General features: G+C 38.9%; 1 pseudogene across 1 annotated transcript in view; it reads left to right on the top strand.

The window, feature by feature from the left end:
- Window positions 1–25,102, top strand: part of LOC149018956 (wall-associated receptor kinase 2-like) — a 44,019-nt pseudogene that overhangs the window by 5,344 nt on the left and 13,573 nt on the right. The window contains exons 2-3 of the transcript XR_016173148.1: window positions 18,929–18,986; window positions 22,585–22,827. The product of XR_016173148.1 is annotated as a wall-associated receptor kinase 2-like (transcript). The remainder of the gene's footprint in view (window positions 1–18,928; window positions 18,987–22,584; window positions 22,828–25,102) is intronic.

Here is a 25,102-nt window from a genome sequence, read left to right as displayed (position 1 = left end):
CTGAATAAATGAAGATGTACACTCATAAAACTTATTGCACACATGATATACTTAATATATAACATATAATATGAATATTAACTTTGAACTCAAAATTTGTGATGTATCATATTTCGCACATGGTCATCATTATTATTAAGTTCATATGACAAGATGGGCATAGTTATGAGTTACAACATGAGAGTACAAGACTAAAACCCCACTAGCTCACTCTACATACTCGAGCTTTAGTCAGCTCCAAATAATCTAGTTTTCTGCACATCAGCAGTGACTTGATGGCACTTGGGTGTATTTGCATAAACTCTAACCAAGTGTTGTTTCAACCAATGATCAAATTCGAGATGAGGTTGAAATTTCAACCATGGAGGTCGAAACTTGGGAATTTTGTAGGACAACTCAATGGATGGTTTCGGCCTTGTTTTCATGGTTTTTCTTAATTGATTGATTTTTGCATACAACCTATTTAAAGCATAAATAACTTAATGGCAGGTGTGTTTTGCTAGAGGAACCATTGAAGAGTTATCATTGAAATAGTAGTATTTAGAGGCTCTAACAAATAAAAAGACTTAAAAAATTTAATAAATTACATAAGTACTGCAATTGTTTCATACAAGTGCAATAGCGAAATAACCTCAAAGTAAATTACCAAAAAGAAACTTTTGAACTCAATTCCAAGTTCAGTTCCTCTCGGGGATCCATCCCACAAGGACGCGTAGAATTTGGTAATATCTGATCCATTGCATTTGATTCTTTGAGTACTGGACAAGACTGCCATGTTATGGTCTTGGAATATTTATTCTGGTAGTTCGATATTGTGAATCTATAGGTGTCATCGTTAGCATAGGATAGATATCCCACCCTAGGGAATGTATCATCAGGGAAGGGGCTGTAAGAGGAGGAGAATTGTACCGGACCAAGTGGGTGTAATGGATATCTAAAGATGAAGTTCACAAGTGATGCACCTGATCCTGATCCTGATCCATTCCAATATCTATGTGTAGACATACTACTAGCATCAGCAAATGATCCCCCATCTCCAACAACTCCACCATATACTACATAAGGAGTATAACCATGGAGTAAGTAGCAAATGAGGTGAAGGAAGACAGAGGATTGATGATTTTTAAGTGAAAAAGAGGTTAAGAAGAGGTAAAAATGGCAACAAATGAGGGAAATCTCCAAAGTTTTGATCGGTGGTGCCTGCGGGCTGCGAGTGTTGTGAAATATCACAGAAGTTGACCAAGATTTGGGACTTTTAAATAGGGTTTCCATAAGTTGATCGAAACCTCAAGGTTTTGACCCAGTCCAATACCAAGCATGAAAGTTACGCCTCATAGTTACATCTCAACTTGGCAAAAAACCGCAATTGCGGTGGTTTAAACCGAAATTGGACTATTGTTTCAACCATGCCTTTCCTCCAACAATGACTTCATTATAGTTGTTACACATTGTCTTTTGTTTTCTTGCATTGATCAGGAATCCATGTTGCCATGCAATATTGTCATCCTTCGTGGTGTGGTATTAAGAAGTAGGAACTAAAAAGCAACCTAAATATCAAATTGGAAATCATTATGTTCAATGCCATAGTGAAACAATTATGATACTTCCAATATGTCTAATTGATAATATCCAAATTTTGCTAACACATGTTCAGTTACCAGCAGGGGAGCATCAGCGGTGGTGACAATGTTCTTCTGCTGTTGCAGGCGTTTCTTTAATACGGACACATTCTATTTCAGACTGACTGGATTTTTCTATTCCATACGTGTACTAACAATTCAGTACTGGTTACCTTGTTTCTCTATGATAGGTGGTGCATTTGATGGTGACAGACAAATGAGAGAAAGTTGAACCTCCATGGAAAACCTTATGTGGTTCAATATTTGTCTTGTGGATATTTGATCAGCACTTGTGTTGCACTCTGTGCTCAGATACAACACCACATTGAATGACCACCCCATGAAAGGCACCACAGCTGATTCTTCTATGTGTGCAATTCGTTGTTAGCCCTCTGAGTTGATCTAGGATCCATTTTAATATGTTCACTAAACCTTCTCACTGACTGGATTATTTTCTTTTATATCCCCGGAGTTAATGTAAATAAATTCTCTTACTTTATATACTCTCTCTTTCCATCCACCTTATTCAATCGAAATATCAAAGAAACTGAGATTCATTATTTGTTTACTACTTTGGTTGGTTGCGTTTAGTGCTCACTGAATACATCCATATACACACTTGCCGGGAAATTCAACTTAACCTAATCATTAAACGTACTGATATAGGTTGGTTGACTTTCTCTCACCATACTAAATTGAGGAACTAAATTTAAGGAGGTTGGGGTTTGTTACAGGTTGAAATGGTGTTTGGTAATTCCTGTGCATGGACTTAGATGAAACAACACATTCACATTAGTATTTGACTACATTGTCTGAACAGATCGGTTAATTTATTTCTTAACAAGTGAATTGAATATTTTGCCGTATCGACAGATTCACGCATTTTTGTTACAATGCAAATCAAGCATACATTCATATGTGAATGGCATTTTCAGGAATTCAAAGTGTTATTTTTTTCATATGTATGAACGTGAAAATGTGCTAGTTTTTTTATTATTTCGTAACACGGAATTTGATACTTTTTGTTCTCGGGATGAAATGGGTTGGTTCCTTTTAAATGGAACCAACCCCTTTGGTCTATGTGTTCTCATGAAGAAAGTACTTGGTTCCCTTTTAAAGTTTGTCAACCTATTTTCTCTCTGTGTTCACAGACGAAAGGGGTTGGTTCCCTTTAAAAGGGAATCAGCCCATTTGCTCTCTGTGTTCACAGACGAAACAGACTGTTCCCTTTTAAAGGGAATCGGCCCATTTGCTCTCTGTGTTCACAGACGAAAGGGGTTGGTTCCCTTTAAAAGGGAATCGGTCCATTTGCTCTCTGTGTTCACAGACGAAACGGGCTGGTTCCCTTTTAAAGGGAATCGGCCCATTTGCTCTTTGTGTTCACAGACGAAACGGGCTGGTTCCCTTTAAAAGGGAATCGGCCCATTTTCTCTCTGTGTTCACAGACGAAACGGGCTGGTTCCCTTTTAAAGGGAACCGGCCCATTTTCTCTCTGTGTTCACAGACGAAACGGGCTGGTTCCCTTTTAAAGGGAATCGGCCCATTTGCTCTCTGTGTTCACAGACGAAAGGGGTCGGTTCCCATTAAAAGGGAATCGGCCCATTTGCTCTCTGTGTTCAGCAGACGAAAGGGGCTGGTTCCCTTTAAAAGGGAACTGGCCCGTTTCGCCTCTGTGTTCATCAGATTACAGGGGCTGGTGCCGTTTCAAAAAGGGAATCACCCCATTTGGTCTGTCTTCAAAGAGATGAAACGGGTTGGTGCCGTTTAAAAGAGAATCATTCCCTTTGGTATGTGTTCACATAACAAAACGGCAGAGATCCCAATTTTGTCATCGTGAATTGATTTGGGTTCGTAGTCAAATTAATATGTTCCATCACACTGTTATAGTCACTGAAATTATAAATTGAAGACTTACAATAATGTTTAAAGCCACAGATGTAACACTAATAAAAGGGAATCAATAATTTAAAAAAATAAAACCATATATGGGTTTGAATTATTTGTTTCATCACCGTTTAACTCTCATATGGATAATATATATATGAAAGATTATATAATTGATTTTGTACAATATCATATATTAGAGGTGAACTTGTTTTGACAAGTACTTCCAACCCTTCAAATACATTGTGATAAGTGTTTGACATAGATAGAGTACATTTTTTTTTTAAATAAAGTACTGAACTACCCATCCACTTTACTATTGTCCTACCGTATATGTTACAGTAGTGACATTGAACGTACGGGGGTTAAATGTTTCTTGAATAAAGTACATAACAATAAAGTAAGAATAGCCAAACACATAAGAACAAAATTACAAGATGTTCCAATGTAATTTGGTCCAACAGTCTTTGATTTTGCCGTTGATGATTAAGGGTTCGCCTAGCAGCAGCCAAATTCAGCGGATTGCGATGTGGGTCGTCAAATATTGGTGGCAATCTCACCTCATGTCCTCGACTATTCACACTTTCGTAAGACGTTGAAGCTGTAGAACGTACATACGTTGCTGCTTCACTGCCACACATCTGATCTACCCAAATAAAAGAAAATGGATGCTTTACACCATTTGGGCACCTATAAAATCTCCGTCCTGGATTTTTTTTTTGTATTTGAAGTGAGCAGCAACATCCTCCCTTGCCCGCCATAGCATAATGGAGTGGGTTGCTCCATACTTGTAGATGACCCATCTTCACAATAGCATCCACCCATTCCGGAGTTTCATATCACTGAACTGCAGCAAATTGAAGACTTGAAAACACATTAGTGATTGAGTTTTATATAGAGCTATACAAATGTAACCCCTTTGCGAAGACAATGTATTATTTTAAACCCAGGCTTTGAAGTACACATATACATAGATATTGCGAGTAAACCCAATGTTATGCACTAGTACTTTTATTTCTTTGAAATCGTAGGAAGAGTAAGAAGCTGAAACCAAATGCAACGGGAGTTGGTTTACATTATTCAAAAAGTCTACAGATTCACAACGGAAAGTAAGGGAGGATTGTTTGTACCAAAAGTGGATGTGATTGGCTCTAATGTTGGTAGACTTATAATCACAGGTATTAGGAGAAGTGAATTCCAAGTAATTGTTTGAGATAAATTACACAACAATTGGTACAATGCTGAATGTGATGTGCTAGATTGGCATCTATTTAAGCATTTAATATCTCTGACTGCCCTCATTTACCCTGAAATCCACTTCAACTATCTACGAAGAACATAAATACAAAACCAACAAGGGGAAGTTTAAGAACAACCATGACAGGCATGAGTGACCTGGTTTATTATTATTAGTAATATTATTATTATTACTATAAAATTCATCCAGAACAAAAACGGTTTTTTTCCAAAATTTAAACCTACCTGACTTTGGTTCATGGTGATTAACTTTGTAATCAATTAAAAAGTAAGGGAATTAAAGAATGCTATGTACAACTGTGCTAGTAGTACTTAATAAAACATGCTATTTTACAGCAATCCACATACACCAGATTCCATTTACTGAAGAACACCCAAAAGAATTTAGATTAACATTCCAGAAATTCTCAGATAAACATGTGGATTGATAAGGTAAATCTTACCTGTTAACTGAACAAAATATTCTTAACAAGTGAGACACAGAAGAAGCAGGAAGTAAGAACTGCAAGGAAAGATGGAAGAGTCGAATCTGGAAACTGTGGAGTGTCACATCCTCCCAGCCGGTACCCAATCTGGCATACCCGAGAGTGTGATCCACAGCCCGAAGATCAGGTATCGAGTAATCAACCTCCCACATAAACAATAACATAATCATGAACAATAATAATCGATGTGCGAAAGATAAACCATAGATCCAAATAAGGAAAGAATGAATCATATATAAATCAGAGTACTAAATATAATCAGAGTGTCTAAATCAGATAAGTATAGTGAGGTGAAATCCAACTCTACAACCAGCGGAAAAGTAGTTCTAAAAGAGAAGAAACAGGATAGAATCTAATCCCAATAGCAAGTACAAAAGGTAACTAAATTGTTCTCAATCTTATAGACAATATCCCTATAAGTATGAATCTCATAAATGGCACAAGGGCGCTTCCACTCTATGGTCGGACTAAGCATCGTACCGAGCATAACCACTCGCAAGATCTTCAGTGTAATTGTCGTAACCGCAATCACCTTCCTGGAGATATGCCTCTTCTCCTTGCGCTTCTTCATACGAGCAGTCATGATATTCAGAACCTGTAGAATAGTCTAACAAACATTGTACAAAAAGGAATGAGTTTCAAAGAAACTCAGTAAGGCAGTTAAATCCATAATAACATAAATGGCAGGATTACAAAACAAACATAGATGCAATATGGTATGAGACAAACAATGAATGTATGAATCTAACTCTATGTATGCTGGTCTCTATTGGCAGACATGCTTTAAGTCATAGCACCGTACTTCTTTAGGAAAGTCTCATTCACTCATCATCAGTTGGTAATGGGTCCGGCATCCCTCGGGACATTCCATGGCTGGGGGTATAGGTCACCACTCTCTCACATCACCATTGGTCTAAGTATCGGCGCATGTCAGGGTTAAGCCTAGCCAAATGCAAGTCTTCTACTTAGTTACATCAAGTCGATCCAGATACGTCCATTCCTCGTCCCCCGACGATCCTTTCCGGTATCCTTCACACTAGAGTCCTCATAGTCCCCGACTACGGACTCATCAACCCTATTGGTTATCCACATATGGTAAACGGGAAGCTCTCACGTCCCCTCACGGGTTGGTTACCGGTCTTGAGCGCCCGTGAGCCCAAGTCTATCCATATGCAACCCTACCAATAAATGGCCCCCACAATGTGATTCCTGTCCTCTCACGGGTTGGTTACCGGTCTTGAGCGCCCATGAATCCCCATTGCTACCACGGGTCGTTCGGTCTCAATACCCCTCCGATTAGGGTCCGACATAACAGGACATCCTAGCCAAACACTACTAGACAGTCCTAAATATGTCATCCAACAGGTTTAGGAAGGTGTCCATAGAGGGCATCTCCGGAAACATCCCATAATATTCCCGTAGTAGTCCAAGGACAGAAGTGTCAAAAGGACACCTCTCCTTTCCAAACCATACTTAAGCATACACAAGCATCAATTCATAACATCACATATATGGTAACTTCATATATGGAAAGAAATCAATAATTACAATCAACTTGTATATAACTGGTAAGTAAATCATACATGAGTCGATTCAATATAAATAAGTAATGCTACTGATATCAAGACAGTACCACAGTAGTATAACATTATAAGAATCTAATTAAAGAAATAAATTAACAAGATTCAAATATAGAAACTAAGATATGCAATTTATGTTGTTAAGGAAGTAACCATCCTTACCTTTTATAACTTGCAAAGGAATCCTAAGAAATCAAGTAAGATCTTGACAAACTTGAGAAGAAGGTCCTAAACAAGTGTATACAACATATTAGGAAAGATCCCTAACAGAAAAGATATCAAAACATCCAAAACAGACCAAATCTGGAGTTGCTGTACTCATTGGTCGATTGGATTGGTCTACTGCACCAGTCGACCAATCAGTCGACCAATGAAGACAGTGGCCTACAAAATCAGAGTTTTAAGAAATAAGATCCGAATTTGGTGGTTCAAAAGGGTACTAAACAAGGGGTAAACTACATTGGTAGTATCCTAACATATAGAGGACCTCAAAACACTAATCGAATCAAGTCTTCAAGTTACAAATTAGGAAACAAAAGTTACCATAATTAGATCAATCATGGTTCTTGAAGAATTCAAGATAGAAATCATAGACAAGAAGAATAGGAGAATGAATCATTGATTCAGATAAAGATATCATGGAAGGCATACTTAGATCTTCAAGAAAATAGACCTAAGAGCATAAATCTAAATAAGGAAACAAAACCTACCATAGATGTAACTATCATGATTCATGAAGAAAGCATGGTATGGTACAAGAGAAACAACTAGAGATTGATAGATCATGGATCATGTAAAGAAAACACAGCAATTGACTACTAACATGATCAATATAGTAGATCTAAGAAGACCAGAATTTAAATCAAAAGATGAACAAAGACAAGATCATGATTTGATCATGATTCCTTCAAAAGCTTGCAATGATCATGGTTAAGATCATTGCATTAGCCATTAATCCTTAGGAAGATCATGATAGACAAGTCCAGAGATGTTTGCAACAGAGAATGCATCATCTCCTCTACTGTCTCAACTCAAAAAGGAAAGAAAAACAGAGATGGAGGAGAAGAAGAGAGTGTAGACATACCTTTGATGCAAGAGGAAGAGTTTTGACGAAGATCCGTCAAGATAAACACCAAGGATGCAAGGGAGATGACTTGCAGAGGTCTTTGGTTCGTTCCAAAGAGTTTGGAGGCAGAAAATACGAAGTAGACTCGAGATTGGACTTAAATAGAGCAAGCAAGACCTAATTACCAAAGACAGAACCCATTGGTCGAGTGGATTGGTCCCATTGGTCGAGTCGATCGGTCGATGTCCATCGACCAATCGATCGCCTCGATCGCCAATCATCGATCGCCAATCGACCAATCAGTTCAGCAACTCCTAAACAGGGAATTGAAGGCCCAGATCAAATCCAATCCTAAAGGGGTTTTGCACACATATCAAGTGACTTACCTAATAGGTAGAAATGCCTTCAAACCATGATAGAGAGCACTCCAAGTCCATCAACTAATCCGATCTTCATCAATATTCAGTTTCCATAAATAGAACCTCATCATCAACTCTCATGGATTCAAAGCCAGACACCAAGTCCTCCACTGGGATGGCCCAAAGCTGACTTCTTACTTTACTTCGGGTCACTGGACCTACAAATAATAAAGTTTCCGGGTCAAGGTTAGGGCTGGGTTTCACATGGAGAGTGTTTATTCTTCTTCATAACCTTAACACCAAATACCTGGAACGTTTTCTCTAAAACGTTCGGACCCCTTTGGTCTGATACATCATTCTTCTTCTCCTTGGATATGGTAACTGGGAATATTTCTCTTAACCTACTCGTTGCTGCTTCTAGGGCTGAAATCTGCAACTTTGGTGAGAGATAGGCTACGATTGAAGTTGATAATTCAAATGGAGAAGGAAACATGAAATGAGCTATTTATTTGTTGTAAATATGGGCTAGGCCCAGGCCCATATGAATCCTGAATCAACTTCAATAAGTGTCCACATAGTGTGAACTCTATTGAGCCCAAATTTAGTCCAGCCCTGCTCTCTTTTACCCTCATCGATTTGCCGAAAGGTGATTCGATCAATTTGATTGGCTTTCACTAACCATGGTAAGCCACTATTACAATGATGTGAACAAAAAAATGGCGCCAAACTGAGGAGCCATTACTTGTCAGTTGTCACCTCTAAAGCAGAACCTACAATTTTTGGTCTCGATTTCTGTATAATGAAAATTTTCTTCTCTCTCTGTATAAGCACATTAGTGATTTCCCATTTGCTCTCTGGAATCGATTGAAGCACTGGTTTTGGTTATCTGGGTAAATTTGTATTCGTTGAAGCAAAAAAGAAGTGAAAGATATCTGGTTATTCATGTGTCACTCTGAATTTGGAAGAAAGTTGTACACAAAAAAATCGTAGATAGTATCAGCTGCTCTCACGTTTCTCCCACAATATTATTCAAGTACCCCTCAAATCTTAAGAGAACTCCATTTGAGCCTCTGTTTTGAAGCAGAGCAAGACTGTAACAACTCTGTGGTGGCGTTTACCTCATTCAAATAGCAGTTGGTGAGTCCGATCATTTTGTTTCTGTTATTTTGTATAGAGAGTGGCTTCGTTGTGAAACTTGATCATTATGGTTTGTTATTGAATAGATTTTATAAATGTGTATCCTATTTTATTGATGTTGAATACACATATACGTTTGCACCTAGATGTATTTCCGTCCAGATCGTTTTTGGACCATTATTGGTATGTTATACTTCCCTGCAAATCTCGTTATGACCTACAATTTATATATATGTTCTGTGGGAATTGTTTGTATGACCATTTTGTACACTGTTTTAATTCTTTGTATGACCGTAAATAGTATCAGTAGGATTGTTTATACATCTATTCGACTAACAATGTCCATTAGGACTTTATTTTATATTCCCAACTTGAAGAATGTTTATGGTCTTTTTCTTTTAATGTTATCAAATTCGTGAGAACGCGAACTTTGTGTTCAACCTATCTGTACTGGTTATTCTACTTGGTACATAATAATGACAGATTTTACTCTTTCTACAACCCATTTTTGTCTACTACTACAGCATGGTTAAATGGTTATATTGTAGCTGAGCTACCATTATAAAGGAAATTTCTCATATTATATAATTTGATATTTATAATTCTCATGCATTTTCATATTTATTGTACACATTACATATGAAAGCGAATGACTTCTATATTTTCCTGGTTTTGGGTCCATATGTACTGTGTAAGTCGTTGTTATTCAGTTTATTAAATCAATTTGTGATACAATTTTAAATTGCACCGTTGTCTCATCGACTTAATTACTTATGAGTTTTATGCATCGGGAAATTTGTGTTCCCGGATGTTGTCATGTCATTTTGTACCTCAAGGCTTCATCTTTGTTGTTTATGAATCTTTAATCTTCGTGCCATTCCTAACTTTTATTAATGTGTACTTGTGGTTAACTATCAAAGTTTCATCAAACAATGGATGACAATGTGACACCTCGACTAGGCATGGAATTTAAATCATTTGATGAAGCGTATGACTGTTATAATAAGTATGGGCGCATGAGTGGGTTCAGCGTTCGGAAGAGTTATTTACACAGGAGCACGACAGATAAGAGTGTCATCGTGCAACGGTGTTTCTTGTGTAGTAAAGAAGGATACCGAATAGAAATAGAGGTGAAAGGGAAACAACATCGTCCTGAAACTAGAACAGGCTGTTTAGCAAGGATGATTGTAAAAAGAGATCATGAAGGACGATTAGTAGTTGACAAATTTGTGGATGAACACAACCATGTTCTTCATGTTGAAGAAGCTGCACATTTGATGCGCTCCCAGCGTGCAATATCAACTACCCAAGCCACAGAAATAGCAATGGCTGACAGAACTGGAATGGGAACAAGATTGACATATAATTTGATGGGTTTGCAAGCAGGGGGCAATGAAAATCTTGGCTTCACAAAGAAAGATTTGTAAAACTATTTGAATAACAAACGGCAGCGTGATTTGGCATATGGGGATGCCGGGAGCTTGATGCTATACTTAGACAATCAACGAAACTTAAACCCTGCATTTGTGTATTCTGTACAGATGGACAGTGAGGACAAATTGACTAATATATTTTGGGTTGATCCACAGATGCAATGTGATTATCAACTATTTGGTGATGTAGTTGTGTTTGATACTACCTTCTGCACAAACAAAGAAAATAGACCGTTGGGTGTGTTTGTGGGATTTAATCATCATAGGACTCTGGTCGTATTTGGAGTTGCCTTGCTATATGATGAGACCACTGAGTCATTTGTATGGTTATTTCGAACTTTTTTTGGAGTTAATGGTGATAAGAAGGCAATTACAATCTTCACTGACCAGGACGCTGCAATGGCGAGGGCACTAACTGAGGTTGCACCTAATACACGCCATGCATTGTGCACTTGGCATCTATTGCAAAATGCAAAGAAACACCATGGATATTTGATGAGTGACAAGTCACAGTTCTTCAAAATTTTGAACAAATGCATATACCATTATACGAAGTTGATGAATTTGAATATGCATGGACCAATTTAAGAGAAAATCAAGGGGTTCTAAACACTAGTTGGCTAGATAGAACATATGAAATAAGGGAGAAATGGGCATGTTGTTACATGAAGAACTGTTTCACACTATGTGTGAGGAGCACACAGTTGGCTGAAAGTTTTAATGCTGATTTGAAACAATGTTTTGGCCGCAAACTTGATCTTCTAAGGTTTATGAGACATTTCCAGGATGTTGTGGACGCAAAACGTGCAAATGAATTGAAAAAGGAATTTGATGCACGTAATGAAGTTCTTGGGGGTGCACATTCGTTGAAACCTATGTTGAATCAAGCTTACCAGTTATATACTCCAACTATATTCAAAGAGTTTTTGAAGGAGTTTGAGTTGGTGGATAGTCACGCTATCAACAGCCAGAATGTTGCAAATATGTATGTTGAATATGTGATTTTGAAGGCAGATGCGACTGGTTCCTTTACAGGGAAAGCATACAGAGTATTGCGTAATACAGAGACCGAAAGCGTAACATGTAGTTGTAAGAAATTTGAGACTGTTGGGATTTGTTGTGCCCATATGTTAAGAGTGTTCCATTATCTCCAACTCATGTGCATTCCGATAAAATATTTTTACTGAGATGGAGAAAATCAGCCCGAGATGTGCACCTACTTGACGGGACACGAAGAGAAGGGGATGCAAGGTTTGAGGCTAATGGAGAAGTAAGTTGCTTATAGCGAACTAGGCTAATTACTCCGTCATTTTTGAAAGTCATTAACCAAGCATGTGAAATAGGTTTTGGTTATAACATACTATGTAAGCATCTGAATGGGATTGTCAACGATCTAGAAGATGTAGACGTTCCTTTACATACTGACCATCCCTCCGAAATAAATGGTGAAGCGTACAGAATTTTACAGTTAAAACCAAAACAATCTCAGAAAAGGGGATCCAGAAAAAGAATCAAGCCCTGGCATGAAAAAAGTAAAAAGAAGAGGACTGTCAACCTAGTTGAAGGACAGGGCTCCATACAAGTATCATTGCCAGAGTCTGATTATTTATCAATGTTTGACGGCTATAACACATGCTCAACTCAGGTAAATTTATTTTTTTTTCAGCCAAACATTGACATTGTTCATATAATTTTACTGAGGTTGCACAATTACTCTTAACTATTTGTGTTGTTGGATTATACAGCACGTACCTTCCTCCCAATATTCAGTACAAGTTGGTGTAAGTACTGATAATTCTTCATCTAAGGTAAATGCATTATTCTATTGCTCATTTATCTTAATTTCAAACTTTTTTTTTACTTCTATTTTGTCGTTGGATTATACAGCATGTACCTTCCTCCCAAAATTCAGTTCAACTTGGTGTAAGTACTAATAATTCTTCATCTAAGGTAAATGCATTAAGTGATAATCTCTCGTTTCTATTGCTCATTTATCTTAATTTCAAACTTATTATTTGCTTCTATTTTGTCGTTGGATTATACAGCACGTACCTTCCTCCCAAAATTCAGTTCAACTTGGTGTAAGTACTGATAATTCTTCATCTAAGGTAAATGCATTAAGTGATAATCTCTCGTTTCTATTGCTCATTTATCTTAATTTCAAACTTATTATTTGCTTCTATTTTGTCGTTGGATTATACAGCACGTACCTTCCTCCCAAAATTCAATACTGCGTTGGTGACGTTTGAGGATGCAGAACGAGTGTCTCATTTTCAAACAATGAGGGACATACATGGGTTTATCATATTCAAACATTTTGTATTCCCCTTTATTTTGTATATGGATAGTGGTAGTACTTTGTCTCAAACGATGAGGGACATTATCTGTATCATTCAACTATATTGGTTTCAACACAATTTTATTTTGTATATGCATAGTGGTAGTACTTTGTATCAAAGGATGAGGGACAGGATGTTGTATCATTCAAACACACTGTTAAAGCCTTCCGATGATCTTTCGACCTGGCTTTTTGGTTACATCTTATCCAGCTTAGCAATGTGAGCAAAATAAATTTGATATCCAACAAGCTAAAGGAAGCACTCATATTGATTTTAAGATTCTTGATCCATAAAAGATAAGTAGAGTAGAGGAGACATCATGTCATGTTGTAGCATGTCTCTTCATTGAATAAAGGGGTTGGTTCCCTCTATAAGGGAATCAGCTCATTTGGTCTCTGTGTTCACAGACGAAAGGGGCTGGTTCCCTTTAAAAGGGAATTGGCCCGTTTTGCCTCTGTGTTTATTAGATTAAAGGGGCTGGTTTTCTTTAAAAGGAAACTGGCCCGTTTCGCCTCTGTGTTCATCAGATTACAGGGGCTGGTTCCCTTTAAAAGGGAATCGGCCCATTTGCTCTCTGTGTTCACAGACGAAACGGGCTGGTTCCCTTTTAAAGGGAATCGGCCCATTTGCTCTCTGTGTTCACGGACCACGGGGGCTGGTTCCCTTAAAGGGAATCGGCCCCGGTTTGGTTCCCTTTAAAAGGGAATCGGCCCATTTGCTCTCTGTGTTCATCAGACGAAAGGGGCTGGTTCCCTTTAAAAGGGAACTGGCCCATTTACTCTCTGTGTTCATCAGACGAAAAGGGCTGGTTCCCTTTTAAAGGGAACCAATCCATTTGCTCTCTGTCTTCAGCAGACGAAAAGGGCTGGTTCCCTTTTAAAGGGAACCAACCCATTTAGTCTCTGTGTTCAACAAGCGAAAAGGGCTGGTTCCCTTTTAAAGGGAACCAGCCCATTTCAACATGAGAACACAGAGACGAAAGGGGAAGGTTCCCTTTTAAAAGGCACCAACCGTTTTCATAACTCTCAACACAGAGACCAAAGGGGCTGGTTCCCTTTCAAAAGGGAACCAACCCATTTCATCATTGAAAAAACAGAGACCAAAGGGGCTACCAGTTCCAAATGAATATACTCCCTCTTTCCATTTAATTTGACGGTTGGTAGTGCTAACAGTTCCAAATGAATATAGTCTTTCAAATTTATGTACGAAATGAGGAATATTGGGGGGGGGGGGGGTGCACATTCGAAGTGGAAAATGAAGTGATTATGTTTGAAGTCTTTTTTCAACCCCAGGAGTTTTGATGGAAAGAGGGAGTATCTTATTGATTCCCTTTTCAACGGAAACAACCAGTTTAATTTAACGGATCACAGAGACGAAAGGGGTTAGTTCGTTTCAGAACGGAGCAATGTTAGTGTTAACAACACAAGTTTAAAAGAAATTCCATTTCCGAGTTCATGCGTGTGAAGAAATAACACAACGCATTTAAGACGAGGAAAAAAATTCCATTTCCGCGTTCACGCGTGTATGACTATAAGCAAAAGATACAATTCTTTGGAGAACAGAATTTTATTGCAAATAAAATTGAAAAAATCAGCCAATCTGCTCTGAAATCAGACAAGGTAGTCAAAGTCTCATGTTAATGCACAGTTTCATCACTGCCAAGCATACGAATTACCAAACACCACTTCAACCTGTAACAAACCCCAACCTGCTTAAAATTACTTCATCCATTCCGTATGGGGAGATAAAATTACATTTAATCTTAGCTTAACAAGAATTTTGGGTGTGTATATGGATGTAATCCATGAATTCCACACATAGTATATTCAAATATCAAAATATAAGAAATATCACACATAGTATATTCAAATATCAAAAAATAAGAAATATAAAGAAACAGGAACTGGGAACCTTACAACTTGTTATCTGTCTATTAAATAAGCATTGTTCAAAGGATTCAAACAAAGAATCCCATTCAGCAAAACATCCAAATTAAATTTAACAACAATAGTCAACCTATTCAGATTGTGATGCAGATCCTTCAGCTTCAGCAGTAGGTGGTGACGAGTCAGAAATATCTAAGATGCCCAGCTTATTGGCTACTTGATCCACGTGCCGAAGGATCTTCCGCAAATGTCTTGAGGTTCGTGATAATTTTTTCTCAACACCCTCAAATTCATCTCGACTCATGTATGGATCAACACCAGCATGTGCTCCTACACCTGGAGGCTGCACTCCTACATCCGCCATCTCAAGATGGAATTTTTTTTTCCATGGATTTTAACATCATTGTTCTTCTTCTTATTCTTCCCACTTTCACAATCCTCCCCCTCAAGATCAATCCCATAGGTAGTAAAGATTTGGGTAAGGAGTCTACCATATGGGAGAGCACGATTGTGGGCATCTTTCGCATACTTCATCATTTTGAGAATTATGTATGGCATGTTGAGCTGCGTACCTGAATGAATGCAATGGGTGACATAGGCTTTAAAAGAACTCAGCCGTTCACGGTGACCTCTTCGTGGGATAATGTTGTGTTGCACTATGTAAGCAATTGCATGAGGAATTGGTTTCAGGTCCTTCAACTTCACGCGGGTGTTACCCGTGTAGTGAACCATTATATCACTATAAGTGCGACCAACATCAATGAGGTGATCAAACTTCTTCCTAGGCTCCCAAAAATATAATTGTCCTTCACTTGAGACTCCTAGCCTTTCACCCAGCTCACGAATATTCAAGGCAATCTCCACCCCTTTAACATTGGACAGGGCATATAAGTTTCCCTCCTCCTCCTTGAATCTCAAATTAGAATAAAAAACTTTAACCAGCTGGTAATAACAATTAGGAGGTAACTTAAGTATGTTATCCCACCCAATCTGCTTAAACCTATTTGTTACACCTCCTCTCTGAAAGGAAGGGATGTCTACATCCCTTCCTTCTTCTATACTTTGTTTATTAATGAGACTAAATGACGCTTTTGCATCGTCATCCACCAAATATGAAGCGTCGGCTTGCTGTTGCTTTTGCTTCCCTTTTATAGCCCCTTTGGCCTTCTGTTGAGTGGTTGCCTTAGGAGCCATTTTCCGGTGAGACTTATGGTACTTTTGGCTGCATGGATGCAACAAAACATATTAGCTAAACAACATATTATTAAAATGAAACTAAAGTATAACAAAACAAATACTAATTATACAGATGAGAGTCATGAGACAACATTAAAGAGAGAACACAAACAATCTAAGCATGAAAAACATTCAGTCCACACATTAGTTATTCAAAATTGGATGCCAACCATTGGCCTGGATTGAAACCTAGCTCCAACAAGTCATATTATAGACAAACATTTCCACACCCATGTGCCAAGCATCCACCCACACTCAACACATCACAAACAGAGGGAAATAACCCTCTAATGTTAACACCAAAAATGCTTCAAATTTACAAACCCTACCAAGTTAAAATACAAACCATTAACAAAAAAAACAGGTTTGATCACAAAATTATCAAAGTGAAGTACTTTAAGTTCTAAACATTAACGAATGAAGTGATAAAATATCCATAGATTGCATAACAACATCGGCATTTGAGTATCTTAGACTGAGGACCCACTTCTTCAGCATTCCACATGTTACTAAAGGTACATCACTATAATTTGTAGGTCATAAAACCTTTATTCGCACTTATAATAATCTTAACCTAGGCTAAAGTACATCCACAGCATCATCACCTATCAAAAGCAAATAATAAAGGAAGTCCAAATCACAAAAACAGTATGACAACAAACAACCAAATTATTAAATGCCACAATATCATCAACAATGCTCGTCACCACCATTTTTATTGCTCCCCTGCTGGGAAACCAACTTATGTTTGCCCAATAATGAATGTTATCATTGTTTCAAATATTCTGTTTTAAAAAAGTATTCAATAACCTCGTCATTGTAAATGACTCCATTGAGAATTACGACACTCCACTAAATAGTTGTATATCCAAAATCTTAAAATGCATTGGTTTGAATAGTGAATATGCTAAAGATAGGATCTTATACGAAGGTATGCATTAACATAAATCAATTATACTATAGCCGTCGACATGAAAGGACTTCATCCAAATAAAAATAATAAAATATGAGTGCATGGGTGATGACCAAGGTCCCCGGGGAATGAAAACCACATATATCTCAATATTGTCCCAGAGAAGTTGCATCATCAAAAGGTTCAGTCATTTCGCTGAAGGGCAAGATGGCAAGATGAACCGAAATTTCGAACCTTGTTAGTAGCACACATCAAAAGCCTACATCTTTTTTCCCCTCTCTCTCTTGACCTCTTTAATTATGAGGTATGTCCTTGCTAGATGAGCTAATCCCTAGAAGTTGAGACATTTACATGAAGACTTAAATAACTGTAAAATTTTTCCAATGTGCAGAAAGTGATGGAAAGATTTCCAAGTGCCTAATCACAATAAATAAGTCAAGGTTTTGCATCCAACAATCTCAACAGCTTCTTGCTTTGTGCAATACAAGAGTTCAACTACACATTCAGTAGGCTGAGAGAAAAGTATTCCCTATAAAACAACACACACTCGTTTGGATTGTATTCGAAAAATGCCAAATACAACCAACAAACAACAAAAGAATGGATACAACCCACATTTACTTTTCTTCTTTTTCTGATAGAGTAACAGACAAGGGCCAGAAAGCAAAGATGTCAAGCTATACATGAATACATGAAATGCAGTTAAATAGACCCCATAAGGAGGCCATGAATTTACATAATACCAGAATGCGAAAAACAAAGACACTGGCCACTGCATACAATTGGATCCCACAAAAGTGCCAGGCACGAACAAAGTATGTATATCTGTCCACCCTTGCTCAGAAGTATGCTAACGATTTTGACAAGCTCGGTTTCCATGAAAATGACATATTTCAGTGTTCACAATGATGCCTACCTCTTCTTATTAGGTAATTCAAGGGAGTAAATTTGGAACCAGAACTGACTTTTTAAAACAAAGAAAACCAAACCAAATACAATTCAATATAGATTCAGTATCTAAGGCAAAAGCCAAACCGTAAAGTACTAAATTACTTATTCCCTAACCAAACCATGTATAGTGATTTTAAGTAGAACATACCAATATATATATATATATATATATAGTCTATATATATATATATATATATATATAAAAAATTATAAAATGGTCATAAACTCAAACTCCAAATAGAACAAGAAATTGTTTATGAATCCAACAGAAGTGTACTGAAACCAAACCTACTCAACACACTTTTTGTAAATGAATATGCGTGGGTTGGGAGGAGGAGGGGGTTGTGGGTTAGGCTCAATGGGCATGGTTGGAAAGGATAAACGTCAGCGGAGGGAGGGGTTGGAGGACTGGGACAGGGGGAGACAAGGGGTGCCATTGACAGTAGGCAAGACGGAAGAAGTCCGAGAAGTTAGATAGGGTGTTTGAGAGAGAGAGAAAGGAGGGAGGGGGGAGCAACAATAATCTTGCAGGAACCTTGTGCTGGAGTGAGAATTGCAGGGGCGACAAGGCCAACATGATATTCTTCTTTGAGGTGGATGACAAGGGTACAGATGCCAATGGAGCATCTATAACTAGTGCTTCGGTCAAAGACACATCGATGTCTCACAAGGTAGAACTAAGTTATTCAGAGGGAGAGCTGTAAATTGAAATTGCAATAGATCCTACGAGATAATTAATAGCAATATGGTCTTCCTCAAGGAGAGTAAAGGCCGGTGGCTCAGTGGTGTCACAACCTACAAAGAGATAAAAACACTTGTATCGGGAGAATCTGGCAGCAGGGGCGGTGCAATCTGGAATCTGATTGACCTCAACACTTTCCACTAAACTGTTGCAGTCCAACATTCTATACAGTACGGTAGAGGGTTGTTTTTAGGGATACGTAGGGAGTCAGCTGAAGAGATAAGGCCCTATGGAGCAATGTCAGGGGGTAGCAGCTAACCATAAGCAATGGTAGAGTGGCCATGCATTGTTTCTAGCCATGGACAATGACTCTGCTGGCATTAATGGTGTCAGTGGCTTCCCCTACTGGACTCTCCGATAGGGAAGGGGTGACAAATAGGCGGGAGATTCCAAGTGGGTCTACAGCAGTGAAGGGAGTGGTTCAGGGAGGTACAGGGAGGGATTAAAGGATTTTACGGGAGGAATGGTTTGTACTGGCATCAGGGGCCAAGGTACTAGGGAGGAACAGTTAATTGCCAGGCTTTACTAGAGCAAGCAAAAGCGGGGTGGATAAAAGACTTCATAGTAACGACAATGGGGAGGAAGGTTTTCAAAAAGGAATTCTTGGTTGAAGCTCCAACCTTCTTTTTCCTAAATAAGAATAAAGGGAGGCAAAAGTGAGGCCGCAAAGGCTTCCACACTAATTCTCACATACAACAACTTGGGTGGAGCTAATTGTGGCTTTGTGCGAGTGAAATAGAAAATTTTAGACTAATTCAAGCACTAGTCGTAGTCATTTAGGAGGTCTAAAAACCACAAACAAATTATATTTGTGAACATTGTTATTGACTCAACAAAAGACACTGTCAACTGCTTAAACTTAGGTAAAAAACTGAAATCCACATAAAAGAAAACACAGCAGAAATTCATTAACACACGTATCTCGAATCACACTCAAGAAAAGTAGAAGAACCTCTACAACTTAACAAACTAACATAGACACAAAAGTAACCACTTCTATATTTTGAGAAACCACAGTAGCCGGAGGTGAACAATTTCAAATGAACAAAAAAAAATTAAGAAGAAGCAAAATTCGCACTGAAACAACAAAGGAAATAGAACTTGTTAGGGATAAATTCGCACCGGTAACCGGACCAGAGCAAACCACTAGAGCTGTTGCCTAGGCGGACGGCTGATTTTGAATGTTGGGGCTTTACATTTTGAAATTAAACACAACTTTGGTTTGTCTTCTCCGCCGCGTCAACCTGCTGCTTCTCGAGCTTCTCCGCCCTTCCCAAGATATTGACAACGATCGAAGCCTCAAGGACTTGGAGAAGTTCGAGAAGCAGCAGGTTCAGGAACAATAAGAAGCAGAGGAGAAGACGAACCGAGTTCCTATTTCATTTCAAAATCAAGATATTGAGAGCAAAAAAATTCAGATAGGTGTCCAAGACAGGTGTTCACATTTTTTACCACCTTAGTAACTTAAAGAAAGCACTCATGCATCCTACTGACCAGTTCCTAACCCAGGATGATACAGCTCTATTTCACTCAAATATTCTACCGACTTGTGAAGCCTGATAAGTTTTCTATTCTTTGGTGGAAGGACACCAAATAATAGCATAGCAGGGAGCAATACAAAGGTGAAAACAAATCCTAAAGATTGCAAAGATAAGTGAACCACATTCCTTCAACAACATGGTCAAACAAGACACCACATTAAAGAAGAAGAAGAAAAATATCACAAAAGAGATCTTGGAATACAATATATAACAACTACTACTTGACAAAACGGGTTTGATCACTATCAACTCATATTTAAACATCTGGAGAACGATGGCAATCTGAAGAGTGGTAGGAAAGGGCTCTCATTCAAAGGCTGGCACCATAAAATTTTATTCAAAGAAACAACCTAACCATGTGCATCAACCATACAAAATAGAATTGCAGCAAATCTCTCAGGTATCTCAGTATAAGCCGATCAGGCTTCTTTCGGAAGGGACCACAATGATGCTCCATTTAAGATGATGCAGAAAATTATCACCGAAAAGGTAATCTGTACTTTCAAACACTTTAAGTTGGCTAATCACATTCAACATGCAAAGCCATCATCGGCAGCATAAAACTTCATCAATAATACCAACTCAAACTATCAAAAAAAATTTTCTCATTAACACTACCAACTTAAATAGATAAACAATATGTAATCATTAAAGTAATGGTTAACTAAAGGAAGGCTGTCATTCCAACATCAATACCCATAAGCTCATTGAAACCCAAAATAGCATTACTCCATACAACAAACAAAATGGTCCAACACAATTTTGAGTGTGTGGAAAAGCATCATCTGATTAGTCTTTTTAAATCTTACAAATGAATAAAACAATAAAACAAAAAAACAACAACAAACTAAGCCTTATCCCAACTAAATGGGGCCAGCTACATGGATCCTTTCAAAACCAAATAGGGAAAACCTAGGTCCACAGAAAGGGAAATTTTGATGCAGAAGGAGTTTTAATGATGTCAAGGAGACAATGTTCTCACGTTGTACATGTAACAACTTATTGCATGAACTCAGTATTATGAAAAAGAAAGAAAACTACATAATCCTAAATGAGGTAATCTTACTCCACAACCCCACAAAAAGGTAAAACAACAAATACTAAAAGAAACCGACCAAGTTATTACAGAGCATTTTTCAGCTTTAATCAACGACAAAATCAGGGTTTCGACCACATCATCAGGAAATTCCTTGGTAAGGGTTTTAAGAGTTGGTTATTACCTTTTGATCGTAGAGCGCTGTTTAAATCAAATGGAAGAAGACGAAGGCCACTGCGACTCAAGACCTACAGAATGTTTCGTATTCTTTGATTTGGTTAAGAATGAAAGATAGAAAGATACGATTCAAGATAGCAAAAGAATGGATCGCTAGAACCTGCGACTCAAGCTACGAGTTGCTACTTCAAGCTACTTCGTCATAGGTCCTAAATGAGGTAACCTTACTTGAACTTCACCAAATCGAAGCTTAGAAACGAAGAATCGCAGAGACGAGACGAGACAATCTCAGCCCTAGATTTCTCAAAATCGAAGCTGGAGCTTCTCCTCTTCTTCTTCGTTCTCAACTGCCACTTCTTCTCCTCTGCTTCTTCTTCTTCTTCGTTCTCAACTAACGACGCCCCTTCGATTTCTTCTCCAGCTTGGTACGGTTGCTTCAGATTAGCCAAAAACGAAAACACAAAGGGGTCTTCTTCTTCTTCTCTCCTTCGATTTCTTCTCTAGCTTGGTAAGGTTGCTTCAGATTAGCCAAAAACGAAAACACAAATGAAAATGAAATGGGCGGGGTGGTTTAGAACAGGGGTTTGTTTTGTAAATTTCAAAACAATTTGAACTGGTTGTATATACAGTTACTGTACAACCGTATATACGTATAGGCTGGTAGTATGTAATACACCATTAATAAGATATACTAAACCCAGTCGAACTGCCCAGATGGACCGGTTGGTTTGCATCAGACCGAACCGAACAGATCAAACTCTGTTCACACACTTAATGAGGTGGGTAATGGGTTTTTTTGATTTTTTAATAGGGAGGATGATCCGAGCTGTCCGATTAGATCGGACGGCTCGCTCCACCGTAGTGCGCATTTATTACGCACTACAGAAGCAAAATTGGTAACTCCATTGGTTGGAGATGGGTTAGTTTTACTTTTACCAATGACAACTTATTTTCTATTTCTGACACTGAGAACAAGTTCACAGCTGTGGGTTGTGACACCGTAGCATCAATCAGCGGCTACAGTGGCCGGTCATTTAAGAGTGGGTGTAACATGCTTTGCGTCAATAAGACAGATGTAATCAATGGCTCCTGCTCCGGCGTAGGTTGCTGTCAGACCTCAGTTCCAAAGGGTTTAGCAAGCTTCAATTTAACTCTTGACAGTTCTGAGAATCATACAAGGGTCTTTGATTTTGATATGGAGAGATTATGATCAGACCGGGTTCATACCTGGTCCGACCCTCAACCCCGGTCAAGACGGAGAGATCCGACTCGCTCCCGAGCGAACCGGATCCGGAAGATGGCTTGCTGAAGAAGAAAGCTTATTCGGCTACAAGCGTGCCCTAATCCTACTTATGGATTAGGGTAATCACCCTAATGATGGCAGACTCGAATTGACGGCTGCGGATAATCATTATGGAAGGGATAATCATCGCATAACCTAAAGGTTATCTCAGGAGTCCTCTACTAGCCCAAACTAGTAGAAGTCTATTGCTCAACGGATCTAACTGATAAGATCCAACGACTACCCGAGGAAGGCTCAAGTGCATCCAACGAAGGAGATTCGAAGGTACACTCTATATAAACCTCACTACCATACAAGGTGAGGGGATCGAAAAGAATACTATCTAAGACTCAGGTTCAGATACATACTGATAGACCTAAACTATCAGCGATCTGCTATCTAGATCACCTTTCCCAGTTCTTCATTCCTTAGCTCTACGCTTCTAGCAGAGCCGTTTGTGATTAAGTTCATCAACTGACTTAGCCTTCGGAGGTGGACTCCCGACCCCAGCGGTCGGGCCACATCTGGCGCTTTCGTTTTGCAGGACATCACGTGGAGATCTAAGGGCTGAGCAGATTTTGGACGCATCAATTGGCGCCGTCTGGGAATTGGTCAAGTCTCCTCTGACCAGAAGATCTCTCGGCAGTGTTATGTGGCCTATTTAAAAGACAAGGAGGGCCCGAGGAAGGTAACTGCCCTGCCTATAGAAGTTTGAGATGATCGGGAAGAGATAGAGATGCAAAGACCTGAACCAGTGGAGAAGCTGGAGCAAATCCAGCTGTGTACCGAGGATGAGAAAAAGATTACTTATATCGGGTCTGAACAGCTGGAAGAGTTTAAAGATGAGTTGAAGTTATTTCTTCAACGAATAAAGATGTATTCGCATGGTCTGCTGAGGACATGCACGGAATCGATCGGGCCATTGCAGAGCACAAACTCGGATAGACCCTAAGGCGAAACCAGTGATACGAAAAAGAAGAAATTTCTCCATTGAAAAGTATGAAGCCGTTCGAAGCGAAGTTGAAAAACTTAAGAATTCTGGTTTCATAGAACCAATTGAGTGCCCAACTTGGTTGGCCAACGTGGTAATGGTAAAAAAGCCGAATGGGAAGTGGAGGATGTGTACAGACTACACAGATCTTAACAAAGCTTGCCCAAAAGATTGCTACTCGTTGCCTCGGATTGACCTCTTGATAGATGCGATCGCAGGATATGAAACTTTAAGTTTCATGGATGCCTACTCGAGGTATAATCGGATCCTTATGAATAAGGAGGATGAGAAGTATACGGCTTTTGATGACTGATCGTGAAAGCTATTATTACAAGGTCATGCCTTTTGGCCTGAAGAATGCAGGAGCAACATATCAGAGGGCCGTCAACAAGATTTTCAAAGAGCTGATAGGAAAGAATGTTGAAGCTTATGTTGACGACATGCTAGTGAAAAGCTTTACAAAAGCAAATCATATTGCCGATTTGACTGAGGTTTTCTCAGTACTTCGGAAACATCAAATGAAGCTAAACCCAAAAAAGTGTGCCTTTGGAGTCTCCTCGGGCAAATTTTTGGGCCTCATGGTATCACGAGAGGGGAATTGAGGCTAATCCCGCCAAAATACAAGCTCGATTGATATGGAGGCTCCCAAAACTGTTCGTGATGTACAGGTGTTTAACGGGGAGAGTTGCTTGCTTTAAATCGATTTATCTCCAAGTCTGGAGAGAAATGTTTGCCTTTCTTCAAGGCACTTAAAGACCTGAAGGGCGTAAGGAAGCAAAGTGGACTGAAGAGTGCCGAGAAAGCTTTCGAGGAATTAAAAGAAGCACTTGGACAACCACCGATCCTGTCCCGGACCGAGAAAAGGGGGAAATATTACAGCTATATCTAGCGATGTCCCTTTCGGCGGTCAGTGCAGTACTTGTTCGGGAAAAAGATAAAAAACAGTGGCCGATTTACTATGTAAGCCACGTGTTGCTAGATGCAGAGACAAGATATTCATAGATTGAGAAGCGAGGCTTTGGCTCTCATGATGGCCGCCGGGAAGCTAAGGCCATATTTTCGAGCTCATCCAATTGAGGTATTTACAACTTTTCCTCTTAGTAAAGTTCTTAACAAACCTGATTTGTCTGGAAGGATAGTGTCCTGGTTGGTTGAACTCAGCGAGTTCCAAGTGAGCTTTAAGCCCAG

This window comes from Hakea prostrata, chromosome 4 (genome assembly GCF_041222555.1).
Source record: "Hakea prostrata isolate BN-2017 chromosome 4, UWA_Hpros_2, whole genome shotgun sequence".
Taxonomy (NCBI): domain Eukaryota; kingdom Viridiplantae; phylum Streptophyta; class Magnoliopsida; order Proteales; family Proteaceae; genus Hakea; species Hakea prostrata.
The sequence above is the reverse complement of the archived record's forward strand: the minus strand, read 5'-3'. Positions and strand labels throughout refer to the sequence as shown.